Raw genomic sequence first — 13,005 nt, 5'->3', positions numbered from 1 at the left:
TGTTCTTGATGTTCTGTTGAAGTTTGTTTGGCTGGTACTAGATACAAACAAAGGTCCTGGAGGGACTGGCTTGGAATCAGAACTTGATTAGTTTGAATTCAATTTGTCAAAACATTATAAAAAATGCATTATAATCATGAATGAGAGTGGAGCTGGCCTGTTCAAATCTAATAGCATTTATTACAAGGAGATTATTCTGAAAAACTGCTCTTATTTGAAGTTCTTGTGTAGAGACATGGTACTTCACCAAGGATTAAAATATTAAGCTCATATCTTTCTGCCATATTGCCTAGCTCTGCCATTTGGCTGTATTGAGTTGGAAATGAGCCATGGACTTAATATGCGTACACATGCTGCAGGCCACGTCGGGTCACGTGCTTGTTTTTCAATTCAAATTCTTCTTCTCTTTCTCTCAGTTTTGGTTTCTATAAATTTGTCCACCCACTCTGTCTGTTCCTTTGGAGACCGAGACACAGGCAACAATCTGCAGCACTTCCAGTGGGAAATGGGGAGCAGGTTGGGCTTGTTTTTCTTGTTTCTTTGTACATAATTACATTCTTGTTCTCTTGCTGTCTACTCCCTGTGACAGTCTAAGGGTTATTAGCCAAGATTTAATACCGCTGATTCAAGAGTAAACCACTTAATTTTTATTTCCAAAGATGGTCCACTTCAGGTTCACCGGTGGGCTTCAAACGTCTCTTCTTTCACAGCAGTTAGAGACTCGTCCCTGCTGTTTTTAAAAAAAGGGCTGAAGACTCATTTTCTTAAGGACCCCTCGTGGATGCAATCTGAGCTTTAACGAGACAGCATGGACAGAAAATACATCCCTATTGCACAACAACAAAGCCTCATCCCAACTGGATAGGTTTTCAAGAAAATTGGGTCCAATCTTGGGATGCAACTTTAGCCAGACTTCATGTCTTAAAATGGCCCAAAATCTGAGACTTTGACAAAAGACGGACTGTTTACAGGGACACACGTAATGTTATCCGACTGAAAAACTTCCACATCCGAAAATAAATGGTTCAAATGGAACCTAAAGTGCAGCTAAAAAAAAGAGAGTACCAAAAATGCCAAATTATACGCTTTGCCAGTATTTCCCCCCCAGTTTGTTGTTTCCTCGCTCCATTGTAATGCAAACGGGAGGGCCAAAGGAGTGCAGCCACAGTGAACTGGAACAATGATGAAAGTGCGTGCTGTAAGAATAAGGACAGCTGCCAGAGTGTAGGGGTGTGCATTTAGTGAAATGCAGCAGTATAGTCTATAGAACAGTTATGTGTGTTTGTGTATGTGTGTGTGTATGTGTGTGTGTGTGTGTATGTGTGTGTGTGTGTGTGTGTGTGTGTGTGTGTGTGTGTGTGTGTGTGTGTGTGTATGTTGAGGCAATCATTCTGTGTTTGCAATATGTTTCTTAGCTTTGTCTTTCAGGGTCAGAGGGGGGCAGCTCCAACCTGGAAAACAGATTAGACTGTTGGCTCTCTCTGCCTCTAAGCAATGTTCAAAATATTGTTTATGCTACCTTGACCCAAGTATATATCAATACAATGACTACATATAAAAACCGAGGACTCCGAGTTTTGAATAAACAGTCAAACAGCACCACATGAGCTGGGAATGCAGCTGTATATTGACCCCGGCCAGCTAACTGTCTCTTCTATGGCTAAAAATGAATTAGCCATGAATTGCTTTCATTGTCGAATAATCTGTTTTTCTTTATAAAAAAAGAGAAGAGCACAAGTTCCCAGAGTCCACTGTGACATGTTTTGTCAACTATTTTGTCCGACCTACTGTCTTAAAAAAGCAGAAAATCCATCAAGAAGAAGCCAGAGAGTGGATGCTGTTTATACCTGAAAAAAACGACCTGGGCAATTTATCAAATATTTAAAATGTGCTAATTGTTGATCAACTCATCGATTTATGAACTCATCGGTACATCTCTCGTGGCTACAAATTCGAATTGTCCACTCTTAAAAAAAAGGTACAGTTTTGCTCTTTGAATTGAACATAAGGTACAATTTTTCCGCATCACTCTTCTACTGACAGGTTTGTAACAAACTGAGCATCCTGTGTTGACAAAATAACTTAACTTGAAACATTTGTCAAAATATAAAAAAAGGAGAGCCAGCCTGCTGTGTGAACTCCCATATACACAGACAGATAGACACGCAACAAATAGACAGCCACCATACCACTCTTCAATGCTTCAATAGCAGAGAGAAAAGGGCTTAGATGTGATGCTTTTTCTTTGCTGCCAAGTTCCCCTTGTGCTCTGGCTTAGTGTAAAGGATGCATGCTTCTTTTATTTTATTTTCAGACCCCCACCTCTGTTTTTTCTCCTCCGCCTCTCCTTCCTCCAGTACATCATTCCTTTGGGTGTTTGTGCGGTGTCCCTTAGTTACAGGATAAGAGACCCAGAAGAGAGTGAGAGAGAGCTAAAAGCCTGCCCTGTCCCACTCATACGAACAAGACCATCAATAATTCACCCTCATCGGCAAGCATTATCTAACAGCCTCATCAAAGTTTAAAGATACTGGGTGACACCACGAGACCAGGAAGTAGGTGCACCGTAGGAGGCGATTCAGGTGGTAAACCAATGTCTGTGTGTTTCAAGTGGAGGCAGAGCTAGACTCAGTCTGCACCGTTGTGTCAGCCCGGCCCATGCACACGCTGATTTAACCATTACACATGAAAAATGGACGTCTCGCCGAATTAAGGCAAAGTCCAGGAGAAGACAACCCCCCCACCCACTCAGCTCACCACTTCACCTGTGTGTGTGTGTGTGTGTGTGGGGGGGGGGGGGGTGTTAGTGTGTGTGCGTGTGTGTGCGCACAGCATGAGAAGAGAGGTGGAAGCGTTTGCTCGGCTGTATTAACGCCCAGGCTCATTCTCATTGACAGTGAAATCCCTCTAAGCCTAGATCAATTACATCCAGCTCTGCTGTAATTAAAATGTCCTAACAAAGGTCTTATAGGAGCACACAGCACAGGAACTTACCCATTTGAAAATAAGCCCAAATTATAGCACCATCTCCCTAGAAGATGGTTCGAGATTTAGATCCAGGTTTCCTTTGGTTATAGGCATGCGTGCAAAAAGTTTCCAATCATAGTTGCAGTGCTCAAAAAAAAAGTTTTTTTACTAAGGTCATCCTATGATTTACGATAGTATGTAAAGTGCAAAAGCCCACATAAAACAAAAATATCATGCAATATTTTTAATCAGTGCAAGTTCATCAAATAATAATATTCATCCATCCATGGTACAAAAAAAGAAGAAGCCAGTGCTTTCTTTTGTAGCTTTGAAACTAATAAAGAAAATAAATGATGTATTCTCTTGAGTCCGTCTGATGCCTGACTATATGCTCTGCTGAGGAATGACATAATGCTTATGAGTCTCCTAATTAAAACTCAGCAGTGGAGTGATTAGCAATCACAACTCCACTCTTCAAATATCAAGATCTGATTTGCTTGGCTTATCATCAACAAGCCTCTCTCTCTCTCTCTCTCTCTCTCTCTCTCTCTCTCTCTCTCTGTGTTTTAAGAAGGCTTTTGAAATGGAGGAAATCAGCACAAGTAAAGGGCTCAGCTGAATTTTGAGTCCTGCATTCTTTTTTTCTTTTTCCGTGCCAGTTTGCAACACTTTGCTCTCTCTTTCCTTAAATGCCAGCAATCATAAAAACGATCATAGACACTGCTGATCAACGCTTAAGTGTTTTTGGTTCAACGTGATAATTCATCATAGCACGACGAAACCCAAGGGGGGGGGGGGGGGGGACATCAATAACATTACTTATGGGCAGGCAGCCACTAAAATTAAACTTGAAAGCCCTGTTCCCTGGTTGTGCCGAAGAGAGGGACGGTTCCAAAGACAGAGAGAGCAAGATGGCTGAATGAGCTGACACATTGTGAAAAGGGCGCCTTCGCCATCCCAGGTAATAGATTCTCTTTGCTTGTGTGACTCCAACCACCTCTCATCTTCTGTGACAACGCCTGCCAATCAAAGCCCGCGCCGCAACATTCAAGTGTTTTGACACTATCTCCTCACCTTGAAAAACACCTCGGCTACATAGCGAGGCACCATGTGACACCAAGTAGGCATCAAATAGCTATTAAGACACGGCAGACCAAGGAATGGCCGACTAAAAGGTAATTGCCTGAATTTTTTTTCCCTTCTTTCTCACATGAAAGAGGCTCTCTGAAAAAGTGGCACCGAGAGTATATTCTTTCTATGGATAAAGACACAGCAGTGCAGTGGGAGGTGACGTCCAAGTGTTGCTTTCTTGGGACACAAAATGCACCGCATGAGAGCACTATATGTGGAATGGCTTTTTTATGAAAATAGAAAAGCCGCAGATAACACTTTTCATTTATTTCATGTAGCCTTTCAAGATGGTGCAATGTATGTATATGAAACCTTGTTAATGGTCGAACCGGAGCTGTCTTCTTGCACACAGAGGGCCCTGCAGATCCATTAGATTTGGAACAGAAAAACACAGGTTTGGGTAAGTGTGTCCTGTTCCAATTGCTTTCTTTTCAATGCATAATGAGAGATCACACCGGGCCGAGTGATTTACATTTTCATGCGATCCACCTTGGAACACCACCGGGGAGATTCTTCTGCAGTGGAGGCATGGCCTGAACCCTCAATCTCTAGGATAATTAGATGATACTATTTAGGAATTTGAAGAAAAAGAGAGAGAGAGGAGCATTTCCCTAAGTTGAAGACGGATGACCTGTCAGATACACCTAATGCCGGCACAAAGCCTTCAGCCTTTTAATCTGCACACTTCCTGTGACCTATACAACGACAGGAGCAAATAAAGCACACTATCGTCGCTGTCCTCCCCAGAGACAGAGCAGTGTGTCCTCATATGCTAATGCCAGCCAAGAAGCTCCGAGGGCGGCCCAGACAACTCACAGGTCAGTGCTAATCTTCTGATGTATGGGGGCCTACAGACCCGGGACCCATCCATCAAGCCCCCGCCGACGGATCCCCAACTGGGAGTGATCCGCACGCAACCAAAGGGGGTTAACAGACGCCCCCCAAAGAGACCGGTGACCATCCATCACTCAAGCAAACCAGCCTTCCTTTAAACAACACCGAAGGGGGTGTAAGCTGCTTTCTTCTTAGTTAGCATAGGCTGCTTTGACGATGAGTGTGTATGTATACAGAGCCAGCGTGACTGCCTGCCAGCCAGACCTTCAGCTCCGAAAGCCCTCTGTTGATCATTAAACATCCATTTTAAAAACAGTGGGGGAAAGTTAACTGTCATTTTAGACACAGGAGGTGGTAGGACGGGGGAGAATTTGTCTCCCGTCGGCTTCAAACATTATTTTTCTCTTTAAGAAGGAGCGAGAGCGTATATCCATCCATTGGTGGGGTTAACCACCCAGATGCATGATCATTCGTTCCAGTCATCTGTCTCTTTATTTTATGAGGCAAGCCACAAAATAGCTGTGATTGGCTTTTGCACATCGATGCGAAGCTCATCCCCAAGCACTTTGTTAAATAAACAAAAGAACTGTTCTGTTTTTTTCTTCTTCCTCTTTGGGTTGGGAGTGGTAGGGGTGAGGTTTGCTGCCAGCCCCTCGGATCAGAAGCCCCATTTACACTGCTTGTGAAAGTCTAGAATGTTCCTGCTTTTGTCCACCTCACCATGCAGTGTAAATGGGGCCAAACTTAATATGTTGGATGTGGTAAGATTCTCAAAGCAGTGTGAAATGGTCAACCTGTATTGGTGGTACAGGGGCATGGCGAGTGTGACGTTTTTTTTCAAAGACGTTCCAAAAGTGCGACAGAGCAGCCGAAGACAACAGGTAGCAACAATTTTGATATGATTTGCAGTTTTAGCAGCGTAAATGTTATACTATACTTGATGCACAGTGACGCTGCTTGCGCTGTTGTGTCACTGGCCCCTCTTTCATTCCGGGATGAGGAACACTGTGTAAATGTATACACACACCGATTCGTCAGTATGCATGGCTTTGCTTGGTCCAGAGCAAATGATCGTCATTCCGTCACTATGCAGGAATCTGTGTGTAAAACAAGACTAGAGACTACTTTCCACACACACTATAGGCCCACTTTTGTAGCAACACCCACCTTCCCCAGGAAGAAATCCATTTTAGAAGGGCGCACTAATGCCAATTTCTCAACCCATAGCAGCTTGAACAGAGCAGAAAGCATGTATATATCTCGCCTGTTCAACAGCCTGTTTTTTTTTCCATAATTTCAACAACCAGGCTCGGCTCGGGAGCATCAAAGAATGGCTTCCACTATGCTCTCACTTTCTTCCTGACTCGAAAAAAAAATATATATATTTTGACTCGCTGTTGTCGTTGCTTGGTGCTCTATTCCTCCTACACATGAACAACACCAGAGTACAAAGCCCTTGTTCACTGCGCTTTTATGGTAGAAGGAAAACGCAGGAAATCACGAACAGGAGGAGAGGAAGACCTGTGTCAGTACAACGGGAGAAAGAAAGACGAGCACCATCCAGCATGAAAAGCACAGTGATCAATCACACGTCACAAATTGATTATTTGTAACCGACCGATGTAGGGAGTATATTCTCCCTCCAGGACCGACACAATAAAAACTGTCTCATCAACCAGTATTCATTGCTCCTTCTTTCCCCTGCTCTGTCCATTTGTTTGTCCAACTTTTCAGAAAAGTGAGCGTGTCAGAGGAATTGAACAAGACAGCTGTCAAACTGGCCTGCTATGAGAGAGGGTGGCAGGTGAAGATACAACCCCCCCCCCCCCCCCCTCCCGCTCCCCCGCCCACCCTGACCATCCCTCAAAGTTTTGGGGTGACTTTTGTGTAATAATAATTTAAAAAATGAAAAAAATGTGGGATGTTATTTTGTCCGGACAAAAGAAGGCATAGGCTGTATTTTAGGGGGGGAGGGCTGGGGGGCGGGCAGGTTGGCTCCTGTTATTACAGAGGAGCGGGATGACCATGAAGGGGACAAAGACCCCTCACTGCGATCCCAATAGCATTCACATTCCCTGCCTGTATGTTATAGCGTCTCACACACACACACACACATGCACGCTGCACTCTCTTTCACTATTAACCTACACCGGTCTTTCTTTCAAAGTAAACTAAAGGCATGTGCACAAAAGCAAGAAAGCACTTTTTTTTGTATCTCTTTGTGCCTGGTGAAAATGAGTTTTGTTTGTTTCCCTCTTTCAAACTTGCCTTAAAATCACAGGGAACATTTGGCAATGTATCGCAAGACAAAGAAGAGGAGGGGGGTAAGAAAAAGACAGAAAGAAATCCATCAAAATAAACTGTGTCTTGACGCATTCTTTCACCGACAAGCAACAGCTGCACAGAATGGGAAATAAATATTATCTCTGCGACAGAAAAACAATCAGACACGCTGTTAGGTGCTCAGAGAGCTCTCACACAAAGCTCTCTGGGTTTTCAACATCTACACTCAGTGAATGGCAGAATTCAAACCAAATTCATCTTGGAGCATTTTTTTTCAGATTGTGGCACTACAATAGCGGTCAAAATATGTAAACTGAGTTTTTTTCGTCAAGTTGTTTACGCTTTTTCTTTGGTGTTTTATCCTTTCTCCTCGGCGTGGGCGCAGTGGGGTTTCTTCTTCTCTTTGAAAATACGATAAAAAAAGAAAAAAAACCTTTGTTGTGACGTGAAGGACTATGGGGAAATGTTTTTCATGGGCGAAAATCTTTTCAACGCAACGGCGTGTCTCTGAATGGTGTAAAAAAAAAAACACCACTGAAACTTGCTTCTCACGTAGACATACACACACACACACGCAAACCAACTGCAGTGTCCAGCAATCTTGTCAGTATAGCCTCCACCACCACTACTAGCAGCAGCAGCACTCTATCAGAACAAAACTGCTCAGAGGAAAGGGGGGCTGGTAGCTCAAGTTGCTCCCTATTGAAATGCAGACACTTTGATATGGAAATTGGCAGCCACAGAAAGCCGCCAGAATTCACACTAGCATGCACTGAAACCATTTGCGCAATGTGAGATGAGATGGCACTTCCTCCCAGGACAAGGCAGACAAATGGGTTGGGAGATGGAGTGAAGGTATAGAGAGGAAGGGAGGGGAGGCTAGGACATTTGACCCACCCCTCACTACACACACACACACACACACACACACACACACACACACACACACACACACACACACACACACACACACACACACACACACACACACACGCACACACACACACACGCACGCACGCACGCACGCACGCACGCACGCACGCACGCACGCACGCACACGCACACCCTTTGAATTACTACAATTCAAATGTGTTTAAAAAGCAAAATTGTGGCCCCTTAGGCACAGGGGGACATACATGACCTATTTTTCGTCTTCAGGAAACACTGATGGGCATGTCAGTATCAACCAGCCGCGTCCAACATCAACCCCAAAGAGACTTTCTTATAATCTATCAGACGGCTTATATAATGCTGCTGCAGTTGTCTCAGTTTGAAACGGAACAGCCTTTTCCCTTTGGTTGGCTTTTACTTTCCCCCAAAAAAAGCTGAACATTTTTATTTATTTTTTTGTTGAAAAAGTCATCATCCATACTTCACCCTGCATGAAAGCCGTTATATAAGTGGGATGCTGGGAGTAGCTCTCAGTTTGCCCCCCAAACTTGTCTGTATGGCTTATATAATGTTGCAGCACTATCCTGACTTGGCTTTGACGGTATGGATTATCTGTAAATGTTATTTAACCTTGATATTTTAGTCCACCACTGCCGCCGCTGCTGCTGCCGCCACCACCTTGCTCTATGGCGTTTAGTCTTGCTGAAGCCTATTCGGCCCTATCTCTAAAAGCTTCACGTGAGAATTTAAGATATGGTTCACAAAGCCTTTGAAAACTCTGTGTCTAAGTGTGTGTGTGTGTGTGTGTGTGTGTGTGTGTGTGTGTGTGTGTGTGTGTGTGTGTGTGTGTGTGTGTGTGTGTGTGTGTGTGTGTGTGTGTGTGTCCAATCATCACACATGGCTGGCTCAGGTCTGTGAATTATACATGTCCTGTGAAATGATCTTATTTTATAGCCGCAAAATGGAGAAGTAAATGGAGACAGTATCTGACATCCAACTACTTAGCTCCTGATGTCCTGGGCTGGGCTTGGAGACGTTTGTGTTAGCTCTATTTTTATGATATGATACATCTATTTTTTACACCATGTCATCGGGCTGATTACCATCTCTGAACAATCTTAGAAATCAAATTCCCATTTGGGCGTTTGATTAATCCCCAAGACTTTCTTTGTCATAAGCGTTCAACATAAAATTCAAAACATTTTTTTTAGCATTTTCACTCAGTTTAGCATCCCATAAAGAAAGCTGCTTTTAGTTCAAATGATTGAGAGATTTATACACTGAACTCCAGCAGACAAGCAATTTCGTAATTCTAAATCTGGGAAGATGCAGACACCGCAAAATAACACCATAATCTATCAATAGCCCACTTTGCCCCATTGATCTCATTGCAACAGTTCTAAACTGGCCGATGAGCCCGTGGGCCCGTTTTTCCTCACGTTTGCCTTATCATATCCTGGGAGGGTAAATAAATGGTATTGATTGAGCGACGCATATCCCAAGCATCTCCCTTGAAAGACTCAAAACATCCGCTTTTAAGAGGCTACTTACGGTGGTATACGCCGTGCCAAAAAAAAATGGATCCGGGCATGGAGTGTGAATTTCAGATCAACACCGGGAGCCCTGTAGCCTTCTCTCCTCTCCTCTCTCTCTCCCCCAGAAACTGGACGCAACGGGTCGCACAAAGACGTGTGGGGCTCGGCAGCATGCTCCACTTTCCTCAGACGGCGAGCTTTCCTGTGGCAGGTATATGTTCTTCTTCAAGCCAATACGCCCGGGACCGGACGAACAGCTCCATGGCGAGGGGGTCTGCTGCTCAAAAGTAATACTTCCACCCCCACTACCTCCCCCTTCTGTAGAGCGTGCGCCCGAGATCCTGCCGACGGGAGCGCTACGGTAATAGTCTGCATTCAAAAAAGAAGGAGAAAAAAAGAAGGATCACTTCAAGGAGACGAGATGCGCCCCAGTCTCGCTCCGAAAATCAAACTCCGATCACGTCTGTCGCACCGTCAAGTCTGCGGGAAAGTCTCCAGCGGGCCTGGCGCACGCATACAGCCCGGAAAGGGATGATATGACTTTTTTTCAGTCTGGCTTTCGGTGCGCTTACGGTGGTTGTTCCCACTGCGTCTCATCCACACGCCGTGCAGACAGTCGGAGCTACAGCCGGACTGGAGGCAAACAAGGCGAAGAGAAACGGCGCACCAGCTCCCCTGCTCTGCAGCAGCTGGCTGTTGAGGGCGGTGCGCAAAACATGGAGCGGACTTGCTGGCATGTCCGGGGCACGGAATGGATCCTCGCGCTCGTTATTATGAACAGAACAGACCTAATATAAATCCCGACGTATCTCGCGTGTCAAAGCGCCGACACCTTGTCCTCTATTTTTTTTTCCAAACTTCCGGACCGACAACAAGAATAAAAAAAAAGCCTGGAATATTCAATCAGGACTCCCCGCTGTTTAACCAGAAGAAAAGTGCAAGGCCATTCATTATCAAAAACATGTTTCAGGATGCAGCTCATGTAAAAAGCAGCACACTAATTCATCTCCTCCTGGAATTTCAGCAGCTATTGTGGGCAATTTACACCTGGATAATTAGTAGACTCTCTTAGCAGCCTATAACAACAGAAAATAATGAGGTTGAAATAGACTTGTTGTTTTCCTCTGCGAGTCCAAAGACTTTAAGGATGAAGTAGTACATGCAGAATGCAACAAGGTGATTAAAGAAATCTAACTTTGTTTAACAAGACATTCAGTGGGTGAAACGGGGACATGCTATCAAAGACAAAAACGCATGCAAATGGAACTCTTCCTGTAGCTATAGGTCATAGGCATAGCCTACATACAATTACAGTAGAGCTGAAAGGGATGAGAAATCGATAAATTAATTCATCTGCGATTATTTTGATTTTGATTCATCCTCAAAACATTGGGTACAAATCCAAAAACATATGTTGTTCCAGCTTATCATTTGTAATGATTTGCTGCTTTTCTTTGTCGTAATGTGATGACACAATTGAAATCTTTGGGGGATTTGGGACCGTTTGATCAGACAAAACAAACTTGCTTCTGTTGATCGGGAAGTGCGTTTTTCATTTTGTTTGTGACCTCTTTTAGATAACATAAATGATAACTTGATTAGTCGAAATAATGACAATGATTGTCAGTTGCAACTCTTAGCCCTATGATGTACTCTGGGAGATGGTAAGAAGGGGTGGAACTGTGATGCAGCCTACTGAGTGAATAATTAATCTTCAAAATGTGCAGAACAAATGAATAGAGCTATGGTTCGTCAGAAATGCAGGTGTGATATGAACACCAATGAAGAGAACCAATTAATAGTGTGTGCCGAAGAATGAGTCTATATTCGTTTTGTCAAATATAATCAGCAAGCAACTATGTAACATGTGCAGTGTTGGTCCGTAGACAAAAATGCATCAAAGCTGAAAACACTTGCTGAAAGAAAAACAGCAATGCGTAGTATACGTGACCTTAAGGCCAAACCCTCAACCTTAACCCTACACCAAATAAATACAAAAGTCACATTCATGCAAACATCCACCTATAGTGCTAATACTTATGCTAATGCAGTCCCTCCGAGCAGATGTACATTGTGCAAACATTCAAAATCTGTCCATATGTTCCCGGCAAAGAAATTCCGATGTTCAGTCAGCCTCCCTTTGAATTTTATTCTTGTCGACATGAAAGAGCATCTGAAATAGGATTTAGATACCATGTTACAATGCTCCAACTGAAATATATGGGATAACGTTTTTCTTCTAATGCATTTAATTCAATTGACAATCCCTTACGCAAATGTCACATGTCTAAAGAAATCCCTTTGGTAAAAGGACATGAACTTTTTATCAAGGATTTGTATTTTTGCCATGAAAGCCAACGGGCATTTTTCATTTATAGGAAACAGGGATATTTTTTTTTTATAATAACTTTCACAAATACGCAGCCGTTATAATGTATATTTGTGTATATATGACTATGTGTCTCACATGTGGAAACACTAAGGACCTTACTGGTGAGTTTATTTGATTTAGTACACACTATTTACACTTTCAATTGTTGCTGATCATTTTCCAATGCATGATGGTATTTTTCCTTATGTTCACGGCAGCCATTGGTTTCCATTCTTTCTTGCACAGTATTTGAGTCAATCAACAACGTCCTGAAGCTTGCTTGAGCTCTATGTGCTTGTTTTTGCCAATTTGATATAATCTATCATGCATCTTTGAGTTCTTGAAAAGCGCTATACACAGTATGTTTCATCTATGTTGACTGATGCACTACACAACCCAAGCAAGTTTCAGGAGGATGTTAACAGGTCTCTTTCTTAGTATTGAAATGAAAAGAAACAAGTGGCTGGCAGATATTTTATACTTGAAACAAAGGTTCGATAAACTGAATAATGTCCCATTGGAATATTGTGTATATTACAGTTCTATAAGGCCACTTATATATTACTAAAGTTGTCCTTCAGGCACTGTGCAAGTCCTCAAGGGATTTTCTTGAATACAGTTTGGATGTTTCAAACAACACTTCCATTTCTTTGTGTTTTTTTATGATATGGAAGAGAACCATTAAGCACATCTTTATGTGCAATGTATTGTCATAGTTCCCCATAGATGCTTGCCTTTAAACTGAAGACGTAATCCATCATGCAAACAGGAATTTTGTTGCACTGACGCCGTCTTCCTTTTAAAGTACCCTGAGCCTCTTCTGTTGGTTACAATGGAGACTGGGGGAAATTGAATCCTGATTTTATGGTCGTGAATGGAGACCAGCATTGTAACTGACTTGGCATCCCTAAAAAACACAAAACCATAACCGAGTTGAAAGGAAATCATTTGGCTTTTGTCGATGAAATTACACTTCAAAAGCCGAACGCCCAT

The 13,005-nt window shown here is 43.1% G+C and overlaps 1 protein-coding gene across 4 annotated transcripts in view; it reads right to left on the bottom strand.

Moving 5' to 3' along the window:
• adgrl2b.1 (adhesion G protein-coupled receptor L2b, tandem duplicate 1) overlaps positions 1–10,255 on the bottom strand; it is an 86,390-nt gene extending 76,135 nt beyond the window's left edge. For all 4 annotated transcript variants that reach the window (XM_080034406.1, XM_080034403.1, XM_080034404.1 and 1 more), the window contains exon 1: positions 9,658–10,255. The gene's annotated coding sequence lies outside the window, so the exon portion shown is untranslated. The remainder of the gene's footprint in view (positions 1–9,657) is intronic.
• Between the last annotated feature and the right edge of the window lie 2,750 nt (positions 10,256–13,005).

The sequence above is a fragment of the Ammodytes marinus genome (genome assembly GCF_949987685.1).
Source record: "Ammodytes marinus genome assembly, chromosome: 9".
NCBI classification, from domain to species: domain Eukaryota; kingdom Metazoa; phylum Chordata; class Actinopteri; order Uranoscopiformes; family Ammodytidae; genus Ammodytes; species Ammodytes marinus.
Note: the sequence above shows the minus strand (reverse complement) of the source record. Positions and strands in the feature narration are given on the sequence as shown.